Genomic DNA, 25,361 nt, shown 5'->3' with positions numbered 1-25,361 from the left:
CTTTCAAATTAAAAGAGATACAGCACTTCTTCTTTAAAACCCTGTTATCAAAACCCTTGTCTCTTCTATGACTGTTTTTCTATGTAGGAACAGGAAAATCGAATGCTTGAATTCCACTATCTTAAAAATATTCCACATTCAAAGACTCGAATTTTCGAACTCATTTCATCATGCGAATATTTTGAGTCATGATCTAAAAAAACAGTTACACGTTTTTAATTCAAAACGTTGAAATGATTCGTTTTATTGACGTCCAACAGAAACGCCATTTAAATAATGAGAGTTGATAGTTCCATCTCCGTTTGACTTAAAATGTTAAATTCGTGTTTTAAAAGTCCTGAATTTCGTATTGTCAATTTCTAGTGAGAATATAGAGCTTCAAAGTGGGAAAAATTCGAACTTTTTTTTGGAACATAGTTTGAGAATATGAATCTTAAAATCTTAAAACTCAAGAGGTTTTAAGTTATGTTCTTAATTTAATGAATTTCATTTACATCTTCTTTATAAAAACAGTGATGTTTTTAAAATCTATATTTTTATCTTTATTTTGCCTTAAACCTAAATTTCAGATTTGATTTTAATGAAGACTTTACTTTTAAATACATTTTTAATATTAAATAATTTTCCTTATTCTAATCATTCTCTCAAGAAAGATTCAGGATTCGAGAAATTTTTAGGTATCAGATTCAGGAAAATTTGGGATTCGCTCTACCGCTAAAATTTTGAATATAATATATATATTACCGTGAAAGAGCGAAATTGGAGAATGTCGACTTTCACCGGAGAATGTCAACATTCACCAAATACGTCGGTGAAAGATCGAATACTTCTTTACATTCTTGTACATTCGGACCCTCACCGGTGTATGTCGACGATCACAGATATGCTCTGGTGTAGGTTGAAAAGAGAGGAGTATACGCTGTCATTGTAAAAGGAAGTGTTCCACAAATAAATGCGGTTGTAAAAGCAAGGGCCTCTTGTGCAATTCAAAGTGTCATAATAGTTTAAGTTGTTGCAATAAATAAGATTTGAATCACGTAATTTAGTAAGTTTTTAACTTCTATTATTTTCCTTTCTCATTTTGAATGTACAGTTTGTTTTAAGTTCCTTAAGTTCTTATTTTAAATCTCAAGTCCGTTTCTCGCGACTGAATTACGGAGAAGAAAATATAATAATATTCTTATATGTTCAACATTTACCATTAGTACATGGTGAATGTCGACATTTACCGGTGTAAGTCAGAAATAAGAGTATTTCGAAAATATTTCGGACATACACCAAGCGACTATGTGAATGTTGACATTCACGGGTGAAAGTCGACATTTTCCAGATTTTGTTGTTTCACCGTAACATATATACTACGTTGACAAATGCTGCTTTCATTTACATATTGTAAAAAATGACATATATTACGCTATAAATTTACAGGTAATAAAGAGAATGAATTAGAAACGAAAGTTGGATCATGTAAAAATTAAAATTTTCAAAAATTTAAATACAGTGAAACGTTTCAAATATTAAAAATTCTAATTAGCAGGCAAAGTTTTCTTATATTTTAGCTCTCGTAACAGACATATAAATTGCATAAAATTTCATTTCATGTTTCCTGAATTGAATATAAGTGCGCAATTCTATACTGCTGAGACTGAAATTCGTGAAATAAATTTGTCAGAGTAAGATAACCATGTCTGAAATCTTCCGTTTTGCTCTGTATTATTGAGGGTTTTCAGCAATAAAAACTTATCATTAACATCTGTAGCCTACACCAATCAGAACTTGTAATATTTCGTCATATTTTAACACATGAATCACTAAAAATGTTTTAACAGTTTTCTAGCAATACCGTTCTGTACTGAGAAACGCTTATAAGGCTTTAATTATTTTCATGCTTAAAGTGATACATATACCTAGACTTCCTTTCAGGAATAAATAAATTTTAATCAAAATTGTTCTATGTGATAAGCAGTATTGAAAGAAAAATATTATTTTATTACGGAAAAGTTATATGAAGATTTCGTAGAATTCATTTCCTCCTAAAATATTCAAAATTAAATAAATTAATACATTTCTTATATAAAAATGTTCAGTTCGTCGTAATAGTCTTAGAAGTTTGAAAAAGACTTTAAAGATTAATGAGTGTTTCAGTTTTTTTATTCTTCACAAGTTGTATAAATTCTCTTCACTTACATTTGTATGTGTTAGCAGAATTAGGTATTAAGAATTTTGATCGCTAAGAGGTGTGAGGTTGACTTTAGAGGACGACAATTAGACTCTGAATTCAGATAAATTCCAGCTTTTAATTGCCGTTGATTTTTTTATATATTATGCGAAATTAGATAGAATTTGATACGTCTGTTTCCCATTTATCTATCTTCTTCAATTTTAAATTTTTGTATTTACCTAGTGTATTTGTCCATTTTCTTCAAGGAGCAAAATTGTCAAAGTTGTTCTGATAATTTCAACGGTTTAAACCCACGATAAGAAAATGCGACATAGGTTTCTTTGAGCAAAATTAGATAGAAATAAAGCAAAAGATGGGGGAAGGTATAAGCATAAAAGCATTTAAACACATATAGAGAGAGATGGGATAGTTTAGTTAGGTTAGATTATCTGAAAATGGCCTAGTACTTGGGAGCTATCCGCCTAAGGGCAGTGATGACTTCATGAAGAATGTCTTAAGGGAACTGGGCCTTATTCACTTAACACATGGCAAAAAACAAGAAACCTATTCTTGCAGCTTGCCCGTTCTTCTCGGATCCAACCTGAGCTGAATTTCCACTAATCAGCTGCTGCAACGCATCGGACATTTCATGTTTTTGTCTTTTAAGGATGACAAATCCTAAAAGAAACGTCTAGAAACAAATCGAACACTTTTCTAAAATCAAAGCAAATCTAAAGATGATTTCTTACCTAATATTTCAGTTCATTTCAAACAAGGTTCTTTAATATACTTATTAATTTCAAAACATTAACGTAATGCAAATGTTTTTATTTTATAGTATACGAAGGAGACATGATTATTTTCGATAATAACAATTTTTAACAATCCTATAATTTATTTAGCATTAAATATATTTCATAAATTTAGTTTCTTTCCCCTCCCCCCAAACTACAAATACTTTTTTTCCAGCAGTACATTTATCTTTTTATTAACATCAAATATTATCTACTGTTTGAAATATATTATAGAGAAATTAATGATATTTTTAAAATTATAAGTATATATAAAAGTAATTATATGAATTACAGTATTAAATTCCATCAATAATAGATCCACATTAATTTTCAATCAAACCATTAATAAAATTAGAACGCAAAGTCATGTATAAATTCGATATTTGAACCAAATGTATAAATATTAAAGACCTAGTTGAACTTTCTGGGTCAGTTTCATTTTAAATGTCATGTGAAAAAAGGTAGGTAAAATAATGACTACAATTTTTAAATGCTAAAATCTAAATTTTTAGCATACATCTAGAAGTTTATCTGTCCAAAATTTCATGTTTCCAAAATTCTGGCTCTGAAATTACGAAGCTCGTACACATAGAGTAGCGCCATCTATCCATAAAAAGGTGAAACTTACAAATACAGCTTTCTTCCTGATATATTCGTTATGCGCATTTAATAAATTTTATTTCTAAATAAGAACAGAAAACCCTTTATTTAATTTATAATAATGAAAAATTTTTGCGTCTAAAACAGAAAATGATTTACACGCATACCATATATTTACATATTTGCTCTAACAAAATAAATGTTGCATCTCATCGTTGACGACAAAACTACTTACTGTCTATAGTACTAAAAAACACTTTGATTAGCAAAATAAATTTGCAGAAAATACATGTGTTGGTTATCAGAATTAGTAAATAATATCAGCCTATTTCAAAGTTTTTGAATTTCAACTAAGGCAATAAATTCAGTTTTCAGAAACAAAGCTTTTTTCAGGAACACGTTATGTTATTTTTATCATATTCATTTAGAATATTATTAGTTATTCTTTTTAATAATAATAATAATTACTATTAAATTATTATTAGAATAATTATAATACTATTAATAATTAATTCTTAATTTTATTAAAATAATTATAATACTATTAATAATAAATTATAGTAATAATTGTTATTATTTATTTTTGTTTATAGCTTTACGTAATTATATCAAATGTATGTGTAATGGAAATCTTGAGCTCAATCTTTATGCTGTTAACTATTTCACATAAACAATTTTAAAAATAAAAAAAAAAAAAAAAAAAAATTAAAATCTGAAATGTTTCAGATTTTAAATTACGTCCAAAGGGGCGTTTTTTTAACGTTTTGAGTGTTACCTTTATTTATTAAATATCATGTTCTTTGCACTTAAACCATAAAATTCAGTTCAAGAGCAATATCGCAAAATAATGTTAAATTAAGCATATCTTTAGAATTTCCGATATACACAGTCTCGCGAGCTGGAGATAAAAGTATTTTTTTTCTATATAACGTTGCCATTTCTCGCTTTTAAAGCATTGAGTTTGTAAATCAAAAATTCGTTAAAGTTTTACAAAATATAAAATCTATAATAAAACAAATTCCAAATTTGGGATTTCAGATGCCCATATTCGCAGTAGGATTTCGTCATTCAAAATTCGATGGCTCTATGTACCATTGTTTTATCACAATGCGAGAAATAGACAATCATTTATGCAGATTTTTCATTATTTAATTTCTTCAAATATAATGTGCCCACCAGCGGCAGAGCGGTAAAGACGCTGAACACTGGTAGTTCGGTCTGAGGTTCGAATCCCGCGAACGGGCTGGCTGCGTGAGCGTTTTCGTGGTTTTCCCCATGTGTAACGTGTATACGAGCCAGTTTCCCTTAGAAAGTCCTCTACGAAAGGCATCCCTCCCTTTAGGCAGATAGCCCTCGTGTGCTTTGCCATAATTAAATACACCAACACCAACTCAAATATAATGCAGGAATCTAACATTTTGTGGCAACAGTTTGAAAAGTGAACCGACGTTTATGAGTCCGGCGCAAAATCGCAAAACGAAAACAATAGTCCTTCAGGGACAAAGCTCCTTTGGACTAAAAATAACTTTTCCCTCCCCCTCTCCACAAGCTTGATATTGCTAAAACATAAACCGAAACCATTTTTCAACACTTTTATTGTTTGTGTTTAATCTACGTTACATTTTTACCATCCGTGGGTGAATCACCTAGAACAAGGACTCCCAAACTTTTTCTTGCATCGACCTTTTTTTCAAGGAGCAATTTTCTTCAGCGACCACCTTACATTTTCCACTGTAATATAGAGTATTCAACATAAACATAATACAATTATTGCACATAAACAATTATGTTAAGAAAATGAACAAAAGTTTTGAAAAAATAGTTTGCTAGAGATATATGGTTTATTGTATTTTGTATAATTATTTTAATTTTACAAATATAAATAAAGTCCTAAAAACAAAATCACGAATTAAAATTATACAAAAATTTGATTTCAATTAATGTAATAGTTGAATTTGATATACTGATATAATTTTTAGAATATTAGTCTAAAACTGCTTAATTGTAAAACCCTTCCATTAAAAATATTCAGTCGTGTTTTCTATTCTGCTTTTGTTTTCTTCGTATTTTTATCTTGTTTTCTTCTGTTTTTGTGCTTTATTTTTTTATATTTCACTTATAATTTTTATGTACTTCGTAAAAACATTGATTTAAGAAATATTTTAAATAACTTTAGTAGATTTTTCCCTTATATTTATTTTGTATCATTTCTTTTTTACTACACGATACAGCTTTATATCAATAAATAATTAATTACCTATATTAATATTTTTCTTCTTTTTTTTGTAATTAATGGGAGTCTTGATTATATCGATCAACTGCCAGTTGCACATTCAGCTATTGACCTCAGTCGACCTCTTGATCATCTTTGACCTCCTTTAAAATTTCATCTACATCCAGACGGTTAATACTAAACCACTGGAAAACCCTGGTCTAAAATATCTAAAAAGTGTTCTGATCTTTCGCTGTTTGGTATGAAAACTGTGTGGTTTTTCTCAAAACTCAGTGAAGCATTCACAGTTTAGATACTGTAAATAATAAGTAAAGTAATATATTCCGTTTACCGGTTTATCTCAAATTTGTCTAGATTAGTCTAGATTCTATTACACATTCAAAATATGAATTACAGATGCTGATTTTAACTTAGGAAGAGGAAACTATAGCTTTATTCATTTCAAATTATGATAGAGAATAGATAAAACAATATATGCAGTAAATTATGATAGAGAACAGATAAAGCAATATAAGCAGACAATATTGAGTGCATTACTAATTTGTAAAACAGGTTTCAAATATTAAAATGAAGGTAAAGAATTTGTGCTCTCCTCGCCAAGTGCCGTCGTGGTAGAATGGGATACATTTGGCTGGCAGCTGGTGTGTGTGTGTATTTAATTATGGCAAAGCACACTAGGACTATCTATCTAAGGGGGAGGGACGCCTTCGTGGCGGACTTTCTAAGGGAAACTTGCTCATATACATGTTACACATGGGGAAAACCACGAAAACACCCATGCAGCCAACCCGTTCACGGGATTTGAACCTCGGACTGAACTACCAGGGTTCAGCGACTTTACCGCTCGGCCGCTGGGGCTGGCAGTTGGAAGGTACAGAGTTTGGATCCCAGGGAAAACATTGCTGAATTTTCGTGCTTACTGATCAGATAACGGTGCTACTTTGGTAGACGGTTGCACGGATTTTGGCGATTTGTTGGCGATTTTTCTTTTGGCGAGTAATACAACTTATGGTAAACCCATTGATGGATAAGTTATTTATGGTAACCGATACTTTGTTGTCATTTTATTTAAAAAATAATGTGTTTTATTGTGCATAAATTCCGTGTTTTAAATATTATTTATGGCTTCTAAATATTAAAAATCAATTTAATTTTGCATTTTTATTTGAAATAAAAATTTTATTGTTTATCATATTTTATGAAATTTTATGTTGTGGATGATGTAACCAATGACGTCACCTTACTTTAAAAGTAATTGGTTTTTATATGTATAAATTTAATCTAATGTTTTAAACATTATTTATGGCTGTTAAATATTAAAATACAATTTAATTTTGCATTTTTTTAAAAAATGATTTTATTATGTATGAATTTTTAAATAATTTTAATTCTAGGCATGATGTAATAAGCTCTCTGATTGGTTATAGAATATTTGTGCATTAACGAGCTGTAATCAGCTCCCTGATTGGTTACTGAAAATTTGTGCATTTCCGCGCCGTTTTAAAATTTAATTCATATCTTCGAATTCCTTGAAAGATGTCTTCAAAGGTTTTATTTAAATTATGATTTCGATTTTTTGTGGTACTTGTCAATAAGCAATAGGTTAAATGACTAAAAAATGTAAGTACATATTTTTCCTTTATTTTATAATTGCATACTTCAATTTTTTGTTGAAAAAATTAATACACTATTTTCAAAAATTGCTGAGATAATTATTGTCCATATGTTTTAATGTTAATTATATTCTATATAACGTATTTTAAAGTATTTGAATTTAATAATATTCTAATTCTTTTAAATGTTGGTATGATGGTTTTTAATTCGATATTCAATTTCAGTAATATTTTAATCTAATTAAACGTTGGCACAATGTTTTTATAGCGGTGTTTTTATTCTCTTTGCTATATGAAAGTAATAGTAACCTTACTTTAGTATTTTATACTCATAGTAAATGTATTTATTTACCCTTGCTGCCATCTTAAAAAGCGACATTTTCAACAAAATATTAATCCATTACTTTTAACGATATTTATTTTTTTAAAGTTTCGAATACTTTACTATGCGTAAAAACAGCGATTTTCAAGATGGCTGACGTTTGTAAAAATCGCGCCAACAATTGCGCCAACATAAATCGCCAAAATCCGTGCAACCGTCTACCAAAGTAGCACCCAGATAACTACCGAATGTTTCTATAAAGATATTATAAAAGAAAGTTAATTAAAATAAACTATAATTACAAGTTCCGAATCATACAGTATATGACTAAACGTCAATGGGTCTTAAATTATACATTATTTAACATTTCCAGTGCTTCCGATGACTTTTCATCTTCGGACTTAGCTGTTTTAAAAACAAAGATGAAAATAAAGTTTTTTGACACTGCATCTTATAAATACAGTTAAAATTTAACAAAACTTACCAACGAACTACTTGCGAATATCTTAAGAAATACAGATGTTTAAATATGTACAACGCACGCACTCTGAGTTTGTATACATGAGATTTCCCATGTCTAAAATTATTTAAAGGGCTAAATTTTTAGCAATCAAGCTAGGATGATAATTTATGTATTCTAGTATCCACATACAAACACACATACACGCAATAAATAAATAAATAAATAAAAAACTGAAAGCTTTCAGATTTTACATTACGCCCAAAGGGGGCGTTTTTTAACGGTTAGTATGTTACCTTTATTTACTAAATATCACATTCTTCGCACTTAAACCTTAAAATTCAATACAACGACAACATCGCAAAATCAATTTCAAATGAGCCTACCTTTAGAATTTCCGATACACAGTCTCGCGAGATGGAGATAAAAATGTTTTTCTGTGCAACGATGTCATTGCTCGCTTTGAAATCTTTGAGTTTGTTAATCAAAAATTCGTTAAAGTGATGCGAAGTATGAAATTGATAATAAAACATATTACAAATTCTAAATTACGGCTTCGAGATGCCAAAAATCAGTGGGAGATTATGTTATTCAAAATTTGATGGTTCTAGGTACCGTTGTTTTATCACAAAGCGAGAAACATACATTTAAGCAGATTCTTCATTATTTAATTTCTTTAAATATAATGCAGGGCTTTAATTTTTTGTGGCAACAATCTGAAAAGTGAACCGACATTTATAACGAACCAACGCAAAATGCCAAAATGAAATTAATAGCCTTACTGGGCTAACCCCCTTTGGGCTAAAAAAAAAAAAAGAAAAAAGAAAAAGAAAAAGAAAAAAAAAAAGAAAGAAAAACTGAAAACGTTTTAACGATATTTATAGTTTAATATCGTTTATCAGTAGAGATTAGATGCCCCAGGTGGAGTAGCGAAACATTTTATAGGATTTTTCATGAATACATTTAGACTAACATGAGAGCATAATAGCATATCTTCTATACATTTAAAAAGTGAGAAATATGTAACGTGATTCTGTAAAAATATTAATGTCATCAGTTGCATATACCATGAATTTAAAGCATTTTAATTCATAAATGTCATCAGTTGCATATACCATGTCATCAGTTGCATATACCATGAATTTAAAGCATTTTAATTTAAATCAATTAGATTAAAATGTAAAGAAAAATATTCTTAAGTATTACATCTATTGAATTTCAATAATTTCAATTTGTTAATTAATAACCGATAGGCTAAAATGAAAGAACAATATTTTACGTTTTTCCGAATGGCTACAAACTCGAATGAAAAGTGAAACAACACAAAATAGTGTTTTGGAACTTTTCAGGTACTTTTTGTTTTAAATGAATGCTTAAATAACTCAGTTGCAACTACTCGCGACTTCTAGGCCAAAGTGCTTGTAACTGCAAACAGGTGGATAAAGATCTTTCCCTAAGTTACACATTCGCTGTCTGTTTAATCTCCATCAAATTTGCATTCTAATGAAAGCTGAGAGATGAAGTAGACGTTATGGAAAAGAATTAACACAAAAATAAGCTGTTACCTAAAATAAATTTCACGGTATAATAAAAAAGAACTACTAAAAATAACACACCAAACTCTGTGAAGATTTTGCATGGGGATACGTAATTTATGGCATTAGAAAGATGTTTTATTTCATATATTGTTTCAAATATTCGTAATTATTGATGGATGTATTATAAATGAAATACATTTAATATCAATTAATATGTTTAAAATACCCATGATTTATAATCCATGGTTTACAAGGAAGAAAGAGAATTTAATAAATGCATATCGAAGTGAGATAAACATAGTAAGATATAGCAACTCAAACCCATCGGCTTCGTGTTTTTGGTTTGGAGTGTGTGCTTATTTCTCGCTTATACAAATATGCATATTTCAAGAATTCTAGCTATCTGTAGTCGCATAATACATGAATTTCTTTCCTTTCTTTTCATGTAGCACGTACTGAGAAAATAAAGACTTTTATTTTTAAAATTTCAATTGCAATCATTCCTTGAAGCATTATATTACAGAGCGTAGTAAAGGTACACTGCTTCATCTCTTGCTTTGTTGATATTAGAATAACATGGCACCCCAAAGTTGTGTAAGATAATCGTACACAAGGTTCGGAAAAATTCACTTAAGACGTCGTTTTAAACGATTTTGCGGTTATAAAACAGGAAGGGCAATCAAAATATGAAAAGGGATTGTGGCTTTCTGTCCCGAAAAGAAATTACAGACTTTGATATTAAGAAAAAAGTCATAAATATGATAGCAATAAAAAATTGTTAGTTTTAAAAATCAAAAATGGGGCAAAAGTTTAGACTTCAAGCGTCAATAAACTGGAGAGAGTTCAAGTTGTGAGAGTTGCTCAAGCTGTTGGTCTGTTCTCGTGTTCACTGAAGAACAAATAACTCTTAATGAAATAAGACCTCATAGGAAACAGAATCTTGAATGGCATACGAAAAATGAAAACCAATTTAGGTCATAAAAAGTGAATCTGAAATTGAAAATTCTATGAATTCAATCAGTACTGCTATGAAATAAATCTCAAATCTTTTTAACATTTTAAAAAGAAATGTTGTGACAATTAGATATACCAAGATTTAAAAATAATATTTATACGGATAGTTCCCAAGTTATGGAGATTCGATCTAAGTTATGGAGATAAGATCTAAGTTATGGAGATAAGTTATGGAGATTCGATCTAAGTTATGGAGATCTAGTTATGGAGATTCTTTCGTTTTTTTTTAATAAGGAGCACGAACAAAGAAGCATTGGTTAAAATCTCCGCATGTAAAACCAAATTTTGGATAGTTACCAAGTTATGGAGTTTCGATCTAAGTTTTCTTTTCCATAAGAAGCACAAACAAAGAAGCATTGGTTTAAATCTCCGCTTTTAAGAACCATTAACATTAAAAATTTTATATTTAATGAAATTTAATTTTACGCTTACTTTAAAAATAACAGTTCTTCATTCCATAAAATAATTCGACTCCTCTAATGTTGGCACCTTTTTATCATAACGAAATTTTCTGCTTTGGACCGTTTTTGTTGTTAGAAAATTTAGCAGCTTAGTTCTCCCATTTATCAACGTATAAACGTATAAACGGGATAGCATATTCGACTATAGTTCGGCCGCCTCATGCACGACCATGAGCACAAACACGCATGCGTCATTCGTACCGAATTATTCTCAAAAGAGGGTGGAAGGATGGGGACTTTCTTTCTCTCGAGCATACAAATTCTCTCTTTCTGGAAGAGAAGACTTTCATGTTGCAGCAAGTAATAACGCCCGTTTAGGACGAGTCTATGTGTTTTGGCATTATGCCAACCAAGATTGCATTTGAGAGGGTCGGACTATAGCAATCTGGAGGTCTGGTGTTCGAATCCCGAGAAGGGCCTTCCACAGTTTTCATGTTCCTGCACTTTGTATAACCTAATGACTCTATAAACATTTCTTTATATTAGTCACGATAGCAGGGCAGGTAACATTCAACAGCTTGACAAGGGTTGTCATTCTTCGAAGCTATAGATCTTTCATTTATCATGTCCGTTATATGTTATTAGAACAAACTACCCTGCATTGAAGTGCTGCCATTCAATGAGACATAAAATATGTAATTTTCAAATTAAAAAAAACCGTGTAATTAACCGACAGATTTAAAAGCAATATAAGTACTTTTTTAATGAATATGTTTGTTTCGTGATTTAATACTTCTTATTTGATGTAAATGATGCATATTTACTTATTTTGAGTGATAACGTACCTAACTGACAACTTTTATATAACTTGCACAATTTTTGCAACTTAAGAAAGGTGTTCCTAATGTCATATATAATGAATTCGGATAGAATATAAATTTTTACTTTGCCCTAAACGAGTCTATTTTCTTCTATAAAATATTCGATAAACACCCAGCAGCTAATTCATTGTAAAGCTTCTATGAACAACAATAAAAATCTGAATTTTATACATTTTAGGGAATATGTTACTCTCTATATAGCGAAAGACAATTTATTTGTTCATTCAAAACAAAATGGCTTCTTCGTTTGTTGTTGTGCTCATGAAGTCAGTTAGATGGTACCATGGGCGGTGCAGACCGTCTTAGCTATCTCGAGGCATTCTTCATAGAGGTCATAATTTTCTTCATAGAGGTCTTCCTGGGAGCAATCACTAATTTGACGCATTGCAGCCAAGTATGGAGGTAAGAAAAGACTTACTTCCTACCTCTAATGCAGTTAAGATGGGTTCTAAGTTCTAGTTCTTAGTCTTGCCAAGGTCTAACCTTAGCAACAGAATTCATTTCATAAATGAGGTAGGATGATGATATTCTTCATTTAGTTGCTTCTTTGGCCAGGGCTTCACTTCCGTCCATGCCGACGTAGGCTGGTATCTGTAGCATTATACAGTGTTTATTTAGCTGACCGATGTGGGCCAGAGCATTATGTATTTCGTATGTCTGTCTTAAAACACCCTGCTGAAGTGCCTAAACGGCAACCATGGAGTCATTGAAGATTATTATTCCTTTGGCCTCCTCTGAATTTTCGAGCTCGAACAAAATGGTGACATTTCTATCAACTATATCACTCAATAATCAGTTTGAGTGGATTAAGCGTTCTAAGAAAGAGTTCGCTTTAAAATATTTGCAGCAATTATTAGCATTTACACATCAGCTTTACAGCTTATATACTCGCAGTAAAATATTCAAAAATTAAATGATGTATTAAAAAGTAAAACTGATTTCACCTAACCACAAGCTCAAATAAATGCCTAGAGAACTTATTTACCACTTTACTAATCTCGGGCATCATATTTCAACTAAAATATCAGTTTTAACCACTCTCGAATCCATTTGAAAGATGGTTTTGCGTGACATCTATACGGACAGAATAAATAACGTTTTTTTTTTCTGAAGCGGATTTTAAGAAAGATTTAAAAGATATTTTTTTTTCTTGGCGTCTGTACGTACGTACGTGTGTATGTATCTAGCATAACTCAAAAAATGAATAACCGTAAAACGTTGAAATTTTGAATATGGGACTGCTATAACCTCTAGTTGTGCACCTCCCTTTTTCCTTGCAATCGGCTGTACCGAAATTATATATATATATATATATATATATTCCCATTTTGTTACCCGGCTCGATGAGCTCAGGTTTTTATTCTTACATGTTGTTCAATTGCGCATTTTTTGCTTTAAAAGTTATTATGTATTATGTTGTTCCTATGTTCTACTTAAAGTTTTTATAGCTTTTATTAATTTACATGCAAAATGACGCAAGGCCTAATAAAGCCGCCACTTGTTTACATTTGAAACTCATAGTGAAACAATAAATTAAGTCAATTGGTGCACCAACTTCAGTGTCTTTTTGTCAGCGACACAAAAAATTAACTTTCAGTTTGCGTACAGAAACTTTTACCTTCCTGTAAATTATAAACCGTAAAAGTTGAGTTCCTAAGTTGTAAACAAGTGCAGATTTCTGTTTTTGACGTTTTATGCCTTGAAGCATTACACACTACGGAGATTCTTGAGGAGTTATGCTCTATCAGTTCTCTTCATAAATTATTTTTTATTATAACTTTACCTACCAAAAAGTTTAATAAATCAGAATTTAAAATTTTACAAGACTATTATTTACAATTATTAATACTTTAAGAAAAATGAACATATTATGTTATTTAAGAAACACATTAAATATTACTAAACAATATTTTTCAATATTAGTAAATAATAATTTAAAAAAATTACATTTCATAAAACAATAAAATTATAAACATTCAGTTTCTTTTTCTTTTTCTTCCACCAACTATGATTTTTTACAATATCTTAAAATCTTACTTTCGCGCTTCTTCAAGCTTTTATAAATAGTTTTAGAAAACTTGATTGCAATGCCATTTCAAGATCTAATCAATATTATTGTTCTTTTATTCAAGGGGAACTAAAGGAGGAAAGCCCTATAAGCCGGTGTCTAATCTGCCCATTTCTTAAGTTGGTGCTGAGTACCACACTAAAATCTTTCCTAGCAAAATATTATTATATATTTTCGTGTATCAAGCGAGAATTTTGAGGAAAATGTTTTAGCAACTTTAGTTTTACTTAAATTCGGAGATGAGCTTATATACGAGTTCTGAAAGACGGTTGGGAAAATATTATTTTAGTTTTGTTTAAATCTTGTAGCGTCGTTAGGTTATTTTTAAGCAGGGGTTCACGAAAATCGTACAGTGCTCTTGCCGGGAATCGAAACTGAACCTCTCGAATACGTGCCGAGTGTGCTACCCTTACACCACGAAAGCATGCTGGAAGGAGGGAGAAAATACATAATATGCTCCCTCTTTTAAAGGGCGACTGTGGATTAGAGGACCCAATTGCCAAATCTTACTGGTGACGAATTATTGTGCACCACCTTTTAGTTCGGGCGCCACAGAAGAGTCAGGTTATTTTGAAGTAGGACATGTGAAAAATGTGCAACGTCCTCGGCAGGACGGGAACCTGGACCTCTCAAATACGCACTGAGTATGCTACCGTTGCACCAGGAAAGAGGGAGAAAATACCTTACAACCTGATATACTAATTCAGAAGTCAAACAACAAAAATCAGCGTTAATTTACAAAATTTTCACAGGACTAGTTTCGATGGTTTTACCGAACCATCATCTTCAGCTGCAAAACCGCAAATGATTTGCATTTGCGGTTTTGCAGCTGAAGATGATGGTTCGGTAAAACCATCGAAACTAGTCCTGTGAAAATTTTGTAAATTAACGCTGATTTTTGTTGTTTGACTTCTGAATTAGTATTTATTCGGCGTGTTATTGTGTCTTAACCCGATATACATTAATAAAATTTTTCAATGTTGAAACCAGATTCAGAATTTAAAAAAAATTCTGAATAGTATTTTTACGCCGCAGACAAATCTGGGTAAATGCCATCACCATCCTTTCAACGCTAACATCGTTGTCATCTACCTTCGTAGATCCCAACATTATCTTCAGTTCCGTTCATAACACTACTTCTTTGATAATTCTGATGATTTTTCGACTGGGTGAGAACTCATTTTCAGCTCATTTCATTAGTCTATCCATGCTAGGCGAGCAATTTTTTCCAACTTTTTGCTACACGTAGCTGGAGTTATACAACGAGTTTAAATTACTTTTTAAGAAAGGATTTTAAGTTTTGTTGAATTTTTGCAGTAATAACTTACTTCTCATCTTACATTCGAAAGCATACGGTATTCCTGTGATGTTAACCCTAACTAGCATAAATAAAGAACCGCATACATAAAAATTCTTTAATTTTGCATCCTAAACAAACTAAACGTCCTAAGCTGACAGCCCACGTGCTTTCACGCAATTAGGATAGAGAGCGATGTTTCGAGGCTAAGATGCCATTGTATCGAAAAGGACAAGTAGAGCGAGAAAATGTAGCGACCAAAGTGACGTCATGACTGATCGTCCGTGACAATGCCGTCTTGCACATTTGTTTCGCGCAAGGACTTTTCCGGCGGAAACAAAAACGCTGGAACTTAATTAGATTTAAAAAGCATTAGGGCTGAAAATCCTTGTTTAAGCAATAAAATTTTCTTTATTTTAAGGATATAAATTTTATATTTTACTGGAAATGTATAAAAGCCGACATTCTATAAAGTACATAGAGATTTCATAGAATACGGAAAATTGGCAAGCCAGTGTGTGAAACGAATAACATTTAATACATTTCCCAATATTTATATATTTTCATTTATTCTACAGGATAAAAACTCGCATGTCTGATAAGCACGCAAAATATGAAATACATATTCCATTTTTTGTAATATCCAAACATTTAATACATTCACACATAATCTACACATATCCATTCATTTAATACATTTATTCCAAAATTCCATACACATTTAGCCCAAAGGGCGTTAGCACAGAATGGCTATTAGTCTTGAAATGGCATTTTGCATTGAACCACTAAAAGCGTTATATCCTTTTCAGATTTTTGCTACCAAATATTATCGCCCTAGAAATTTAATAATGAATAATCTGCCTGATTGTATGTATGTTTCTCGCATTGTGAAAAAAAACAAGTACCTAAGTCACCAAATTTTGAATAACGTAGTTCTTCACCCGGATATGGGACCTAAAAACTCGAACATGGAATTTCGAATTTATTTTATTATTTATTTCCTATTTTGTAAATCTTTAAGGAATGTTTTATTAATAGACTCAACGAGAAATGGCAACACTGTGAGGAATAAATCATTTTTACCTCCAGCTCACGAGATTCTCTATCGGAAATTCTAAAAACGTGCTTTTTATAAATATGTTTAGCCCAAATGCTCTCGAAATGTGCATGTGTGCGTAAATGAAACGCCTTTTTGCGCGTAACATAAAATCTAAAAGCTTTTAGTGTTATATTTTGGCAGTTTTTACACATTTTTATGCGTTGTTTTCTTTAATAAGAAAGCCATAAATTTTTCTTCTATTTATTTTTACACATTTTGAATAAAAATTCTTAATCACATTCTTTCATTATGTTTTCAAAATAACATTTACATTTTTGAGGAATGTACGTCTTTTAAATAATAGCCCTACCATGATCTTTTTTATAACTTTGCCTAAACAGAATTCGCCATTCTACAGAATGCCTATGTATTTTATACAATACTCAGCGAAAGTTTTTAATAATTCTCATATTTTATACTTTGGTAAAACCGCCAGGCTTTTTACAAAATACCCGGGTATTCTATGGGATGCCGGCATTTCGTATCTTCCGATAACATATATATAAAATAATAAACTTAATAATATAATTAACAAATATGGCATTAAATAATATAACAGAAATAACAAAACAAACAAACAAAATGGCATACCTAATTACCATATTTATTGTATATAATATAAATTAATATACCAAATTTATCATGATAGCAGAAACCACGGCATAATATAAACATAGGAAAAAATATTTTCTTAAATTTTTTTCATGCTATTAGCAAAAGCTTTATAATTAATTTGCTGTTAATATATAAGTTTAATAAAAGCTTCAAAACTTATTATTTAAGTAATTGCTTAAATAACAGTAAAAATACGAATTGCATCAAATTTTATTCCTTACTACGCTGAAAACGCCAAGTGAAAAGCAAAACTTATTATTTAAGTAATTGCTTAAATAACAGTAAAAATACCCATTGCATCAAATTTTATTCCTTACTACGCTATGAATACCAAGTGAAAAGTTTTCTCTTCGAAATATAAAGTTAATTACAGTCAGATATCCCATTATTTGAGGTGTATGTAAGACAAAGCTACCTCCAGAAGTTGGTAATATTGAAAAAACATTTTTTAAAAAGAAGGCGAAAATATTTTGATTAAAAAATTCGGGATGTAAAAAGTATAATTTGTGTTATACAATGTCAATTTTAAGCCATGTTTTAACATTATGCATTTTATAATAAAATGCGAAAAAATTACAGTACATGTGCTTTTAGAATCTTGTTTATAAATTACAAAAAAGTAGCAAGTATTCATAACATTTATTCAAATAATTTATAAATATTATTTATAAATTTATAAATATAATAATTTATAAATTTATAAATATAATAATTTATAAAGTTATGGTATATAACAAGATAAACGTATTTTATTTTACAAACGTTGTATGAATTTTAAAGAATAAAACCTTAAAAAATTTAAATAGAGTGGTTTCATTACTTTAAAATATCTCAGTTTACAGACTGAATAAATCTCGAAGATTAATTAAAGATTTAACAGTGTGAAAAGTTAAAAACTTAACTTTTTCTCTCATTGGAACGACAATATTTGCGAAAACACGTGCATGGTATGTGCAACGTAACAATTTTAAGAATAAAAATGTGAACAGTTGCATTTGTATTAATGTAATTAATATTTACGTTGAAATTAAAAACAGAGTTATGAAAGGTAATAAAAGAAGCTTTTTTGTAATGTATTACAGTAAATATGTCTAAGCATAAAGCTACTTTGTACACAGTTATATTAAATTTAGTTTCTCTGTTTATTTAAATGAAATATTAAAACAAATATTTAATCGGCTTCTATTGACACAATATTTAAAAATTTTTTCAGAATACATATATACGATGACAGCACACTCTATAATTAGAATCTGTTTCTTGAAATTCAATGTAAAATTTATTTTCATTCAATACTAAACTTATTTCCTAGATCCTTGTTCAATAGTCAAATTAATCATATCAAGCTTTGAACATTTATGCTGTAAAATAAATAAAAAAGTAATCATCCAACTACAGCTTCCACTCTTAATTTTGAACCGCAATTTTTGAATTTTGGCAGTTTTTCAAATACATATGATATTTTAGTTATCCTACTGTTGGCTAACAGTGATAGTTCCTTAAATTATTAGATTTAATCTTTCGTTATCAGCAGTACCGTGATTTTAAATGATGATGAGATCGGATTTCTGAATCGAACCAAAACGTAAGAAGAGATACTAGTTTTCAGCTTTAAAAAAAATTCGACTTTTTAAACTTAAAAAAAAAAAAAAAAAAAAAAAAAAAAAAAAAAATTATATTTTATAGATTAATTAAAAAGTCTCAAAATTGATCAAAAGCTAAGCTTACAGTGATGAAAGATTCATTTGTATTGTTGCGTTCTAAGTATTCTTGCGTTTGGAGTAATTAAAGACAATACTTGATGAAGAATCAAAACACAATTTATTCGCCGGTAGACACTATTACGCAGAAAAATTCCAAAGACACGTTTACACTCGTTGAAAAACTACGAAAAACACCCTGAAACAATCAGGAACACAGTCTTCAGGCTATAAGGGTGAAGACAGCTTCTCGGCAAAGCACAAAAGTACAGCTCCCGACACGATCGATCTCTGATCTCTCAAGCTAATCTCTGAACTCAAGACATTACACTATTCTTCCCGTACAAGGCAGAGTAAATATATAGCTTTAACCTACCTTCGAGGATATTTCCGAGAAAACCACTAAAATCGCGTTCTAGAATGTTCTCGCTCCGTCTGTGACACGACGCCAATTTTGTTGCCAAATATACCCAAATTAACGATTTCTCGACAAATTTGGCAAATCTGCCTTTCCGTGCCACTTTCTGGCAACCCAAAGTTCGCCTGCTTTGCGGGGAAGCTACATCATCGCGTACCTGCTGGGCACTTCTCAACAGTATACACAATTAACACTCGATTAACTCGGGGCGGATAAACAAGGCGTTGTCTAAAAAAGATAAATTTTGTTCGTTCGGTAATTCGTTAAATTCAAATTCTTTAAAGTTTGCTAAAGATTCGTTAAAGTTTTACAAAATATGAAATCGATCATAAAACAAATTCCAAATTTCAAATTTGGTCTTCCACATTCCCATATTCGTAGGAGGATTACGTCATTCAAAATTCGATGGCTCTATGTACCGTTGTTTTATCACAATGCGAGGAATATACATACATTTATGCAGATTTTTCATAATTTAATTTTTTCAAACATTATACAGGGCCCTAACATTTGGTGGCAACAGTTTGAAAAGTGAAATGGACATTTATAGTGATTCAATGCAAATTCGCAAAACGAAAACAATAGTCCTTCAGGGACAATGCCTCTTTGGACTAATTATAATTTTAAATATTGCAAATTGGGTAGAGTATAAATCCGTACAAATGTCAAATAGTACAGATTAATAAAAATTATTTAAATGATCACAAAATTAACGATAGTCTTAATTCGCTTTTATCCAAGCAATCAAACCAGCGTAAACCGTTTTAGCTCAAATGCTTATCAGATTAATTTAGAATTACAATAATGTATTTGAAAGAATTAATAGCACAGCTTAAATGCAAAGACTGAATAAAATGAGCAGATTTAAGACAAAAAAACTTGTAAGAAATAAAAACTTAATTTATGTTCAAAATAACTCGATTTAAGAACGTAAAAGCCTAACAAAAATTACTGGATTATTTGTTTGTTGTCTAAGTAATTGAGCTGAAAAAAGAAAACAAAAAGTAGCTCCAGTTACCAGTTTAAGAAATGTATGCAAACCAGTTCAAATGCATTCCGGAAGTTCTTGTAAAAACTAGTTTCAGTGAATTAGAGTTTAATGGAGATATGAATTTTGATCTTTTCAATTAGGCTCACTTTCATATTTTATTCTTCTTATGCTTCAAAATTTTAAATGCTTGCATAAATAAGAATAAAAATCATATGTTTTTTTAAACCTTCCCATTATTTCCTTAAAATTTCTTGTCATTTGTTTACTATTTTCAGTAATTGTTAAATATGTAAAATTGGTTTCGGGCATTAATGTTTGAATTTTGCTAACGAAATGTTATTTAAACTTTTGTTTAATTTACTTCTTTCTTTTAACCACGAAGTTCACTCATTCATTCAAATATGGCGTCTTTCAATATGAATTCTTTCTGAAAATCATGGACGCTACTTTCAAAGCTCATATTGCTTCGTACTCTTTTACTCTTCATACTCTTTTACTCTTCATACTCTTTCATACTCTTTTACTCTCTTCATACCTTGCCTTGCTCTCTCATTGGCTCATACTCTTTTTGCCATCAAAGCTTATACTATAAGGTATCTCTCCCTCCGTCTAGCATGCCTCTGTGGTGTAAAGGTTAGCACGCTCGGTGCGTATTCGAGAGGTCCAGGTTCGAGTCCCGGAGATGTTATTGCTTATTTTTCAAGTCTCCTGCATCAAAAATAACACAATGTCTCTACAGTGACGTCAACGAAAAGGTGGTGGATAACAATTCTTCACCACCAGGATATGGCGATTGGATCCCCTAATTCCCAGTCGCCTTTTATAAGGTATTTCTCCCTCCTTCTAGCATGTCTTCATGGTGCAATGGTTAGTACACTCGACGCATATTCGAGAGGTTCAGGTTCGAGTCCCGGCAAGCGCATTGCTCTTTTTTCACGTCTCTCGCATCAAAAATAACCTAATGACTCTACAATATATTTTATGCGTTTTTCTTATACAGGGCTTAGAGAGAAACATGTAACACAAATGAAATGCGGGAAGTTCTAAATAATGAATTAGGAGAGTTAAAAATTTACTCGCAATGTTAATTTGTGTTTGATGGAATTAAATTTTGTCATTTAAATTTAAAAAAAGAATTTCTGAATCAGTTGTGCAATTCTAGAAATAGATTTAAAGATGGCAACTAAGAAAATGGACAAAAAAAAATATTTTATTAAAACTGGTTTAACGTATACAAACTGAAAATTGATGTAAATATTTGGATTAATTTTATTGCATTTTTTTACGTGTTTTGTTTTTATATTTTTTGTTTTTCATAGTGTTATGCACTTTACTTATTTATTTATTTAGCACATTTTGTGTAAAAATTTTATTGTATATTTTTGCTTAATCAAATTTTTTGACTTTATTTTTCTTGTAAGTGTTTATTACTTATATTACGCTGAAGATCTTATAGTTCTGAATTGCTCAACGTTTGAATTATAAAATAGCTCATTTAAAGTCCGTAATATAAACAATGAACCACCTTACTGTATCTTGGCGAGAGTTTTTTTGTCACTAAGTTTCCAGCATTTAGCGATTTCTTGCCAACAGCGATATTTTAGAACTTTTCAGAAAATGCATTTTCGAAATCCAAGGAGGGATTTTTGTCGAAGCTTTCAGATGGGCTAGGCCAGTCCCATATAACATCGCAGCACTGAAACCGTGAGTCAATTACTTCACAGACACGTGACTGCATTGTGTTCCAGGTTGGTGCAGTCCTGCCTTAGACGTTGCTCTAAACATCTTAATTATAAATATGCATAATGTTGAAAATTGAGTTTTCAATTTGAAATTTGAGTAATTATTACTCGCTTTTGCTGCAGATTAGAAGTGATTTACACTAAAATGATTAATATCTGGAATTGTTTATCTATTCATCTGAACTTATGTTGTACCTAAGGATTACTTAACCTTTAAACGTTACCTCAAATGTCTGACGAGTTACCGTCTCTCTTACAACTTACAATTACAATTTACAGAAAAATACTACTCAAAAGATTATATTAACATAAAACTTTAGCCGTCATTAATTTATGGGATTAGAACTAAGAATAACACAAAATAAGCAATTCAACTTCTTGATCGGTAGCGACTCGCTGTTTAATGTACAATCTGTCTGCTGGGTTACCACTCTATGCAAAGTTTCAACGCTGAGTTGGTTGGACAAGAAACAAAAGTAACTTAATCATTTAAACTAGCGGTAACCAACGTCAAGCTTTCATCTTTTATTCAGATGAGGGGCTCTTTAACAATTAGCAGCTACAGTGGGTAGAAAAAGTATTTGCACACCTACATTTTTGTTTGCAATTCATAAAAAGAAGCATTAAGAAATAAATAAATTGGTATTGCCAAATCAGAATAAGTTTAATCATCCAAAACAAACAGAAAAATTACAATAATATAAATAACAATGCTTTTTTGTAGCAAAAATTAAAATATTTCGTATCAAAAAAGTATTTGCACACCTGCATGAATACAAAAGAAATAAAATATATAAGCAAATTTCAAATAAATAATATTTAGTATGCATTCCTTTAGCATCTATTACTGCTTGTAATCTTGCTGGCATTGATTTAATTAAATTTTCTGTAACAGTAGGGTCAGTATTCTATCACTCTTCAATAAGGGCAGATTTGTTTGAAATCTTCCTTTTTCTCATTTTTAAATCCAAAGAAGTTCATAAATATTTCAAAGGATTTAAGTCTGGTGATTGTGGTGGAGTGGCATGTTTTCTGGTTACATTATAAAGCAACCACATACGTGTTATACCGGCAGTGTGCTTGGGATCATAGTCTTGCTGAAAATATTACGAATTACTGATACCCAATTTTATTGCACTTTGTGGCAAATTATCTCGTAACACATCAATATAGGTTTGAGCTGTCATATTCCCATCAATGAAACACAAATTACCAACTCCTTTGCTAGCCATGCTCCCCCAAATCATAACAGAACCTCCTCCCTGTTTAACTGTAGGTAACATATTTTTGGTATGAAAAACAGTACAAGGTTTTCTCCAAACTAATTTCCTGCCATCTGATTTAAAGATATTGAACTTACTCTCGTCGGTGAATATGACATTTTTCCAGAAATCGATTGGCTTATTGATATAGTCCTTAGCGAATTCAAGTCTCTTCAATCTATTTCGTTTAGTTATGAGAGGTTTTTTCCTTGGAGATCTCCCATAAATGTGTGCATCGTGCAGGACATTTCGAAAACTTTGGACACAGATTTGAACTCCAGATGTTGAAGCGACATCATTGGCTAAAGTAATTGCACTAATAAATGGATTTTTCGATGCTTCTCTTATGAGTTTTCACTTCATTCGCCGTGAAAGTTTCTTTGAGTATCCAGAACGCAAATTATTTGATGTAAATCCTCTTTCTTTATAACGTTTTATAACATACCGAACAGTAGAGAAGCAAACATTTACTTTTTTACCTATTTTTCGATAACTTAGGCTATTTTCACGTAGAGAAACAATTTTTTCTCGCAACGAAATCGGCAATTTAGTTTTCTTAGTTGCCATTACAATTTGAAAACGACAATCAACTGATAACGTTTCTATAACACCTCCTTTTATAGTCGCCTTACGTATGTTATTTACTGCGGGATGACTGTCAAATAATAGCATAAAAACTCAAATTTGCTAGAGTTGAGTTGAGTGTGCAAATACTTTTTTGACATAAGATATTTTAATATTGTTGCAAAAATATTTTTTTATTAATATTATTATATTTTTTGTAATCAATTTAAATGAATAAGCTTATTCTATGTTTTAAATGCCAATTTTTGTATTTCTTAATTCATTTTCTTATGAATTGTGAAGAAAAATGTATGTGTGCAAATACTTTTTGTACCCACTGTAGGTTAGCAGCCAGGTTATTTGAATATGACGCAGGCTACCTGCCTACAAGAAGGGATGCCTTTCTAAGGAAAACTGCCTCTTATCTACTCTGCACATTCGAAAAACCACAAAACCAGCCATGCAGCTAGCCCGTTTACTGGGTTCGGACCAGGGTCGAACTACGTCTGTTCAGCTAATCTTAACTAATCGACCATTAGTTGGCAGCAAGCCGCAATACCAGTACCCAGAATTCTACTCAAAATCAACATTTATGATTTCCACTTAACTTTAACATATAATACTTGCCGTAAAATTTGCATAGCATTTTGGATTGAGCAAGCATTTGAAGAAACAAAGCCTAATTGAAAGAAATCAAAACAGGGTGAACTGTTTGTAAAGCTTGCATAAATGTTGTAATGAAAAGGGGGTTTTTCTTGAATGAGACTTGCTTGTGTTGATTTGCTAAAATGCGGCGGGTTGTGTTTCAACATGCTGTTGAATGTTTTAAGTTGTTCAGAGTTACTGGTTGTGGTGCCAAAACCCATTAATAATACCTCCACATTTAACACTTATAAATAAATTATTTTAAACTAGCAGCTACGCGGCCAGCCTTCGTCTGGTTTTTAAATGTACAGAAAAAATGCCTGAAGGGAACACCAAACATTAAATTTAAAAACTGCAACAGAATTTTACTCTACAGAACAATATCAAAAAATAAATAAAAATAAAATAAAGACACAAATTTTAATAAAAATGTATTACATATAAAAAATTACAATGAAATAAGCAATAACCCTTAATACAAATATTAAGTATCCTAATAAATAAATTCAACAACTTCCCGTTGCCTTCTCTCAACAAACATCCAGTATCCAAGAGTAACATTAAAATTAAAAAAATGCACAGAATTATCGCCCTCATTTTTCCAAGTGGCAACAGTGCTGATTTTCAACTGTCAGCAGTCCAATATACAAAGCACTGAATGAAGAACTGTTGCCAAAAACATATTTCTGAAAGAATGAAACTATTCAAAGTGATGCGATTTCATCAAAAAAGATTTTTAAAAAAATCTGATTCGAATTTTGAAAAAAATCCCTTCGAGGTGCATTGGCTCTCGACTAGATGCACTTATCTACCAAATTTCGTAGCCCTGGGTCTATTAGCTTACGCGTAGTACGAACGAAAGACACACAGACTCTTTCTTTTATTACAGGTAGAGATTATAATATACTCTTTACAATAATTCCTGACGTTTGGTCTACCATAT

General features: G+C 30.8%; 1 long non-coding RNA gene across 1 annotated transcript in view; it reads right to left on the bottom strand.

Moving 5' to 3' along the window:
- Positions 1-5,132: 5,132 nt before the first annotated feature.
- The window catches only part of LOC118185550 (uncharacterized), a 29,238-nt gene continuing 9,009 nt past the window's right edge, over positions 5,133-25,361 (bottom strand). The window contains exon 2 of the long non-coding RNA XR_004757614.2: positions 5,133-5,286. This is a non-coding gene — a long non-coding RNA (uncharacterized LOC118185550). The remainder of the gene's footprint in view (positions 5,287-25,361) is intronic.

Source organism: Stegodyphus dumicola, chromosome 8 (assembly GCF_044657685.1).
Source record: "Stegodyphus dumicola isolate Sdum_Otavi_A_Nest chromosome 8, ASM4465768v1".
Lineage (NCBI taxonomy): Eukaryota > Metazoa > Arthropoda > Arachnida > Araneae > Eresidae > Stegodyphus > Stegodyphus dumicola.
This window is presented reverse-complemented; position numbering and strand designations above follow the sequence as displayed.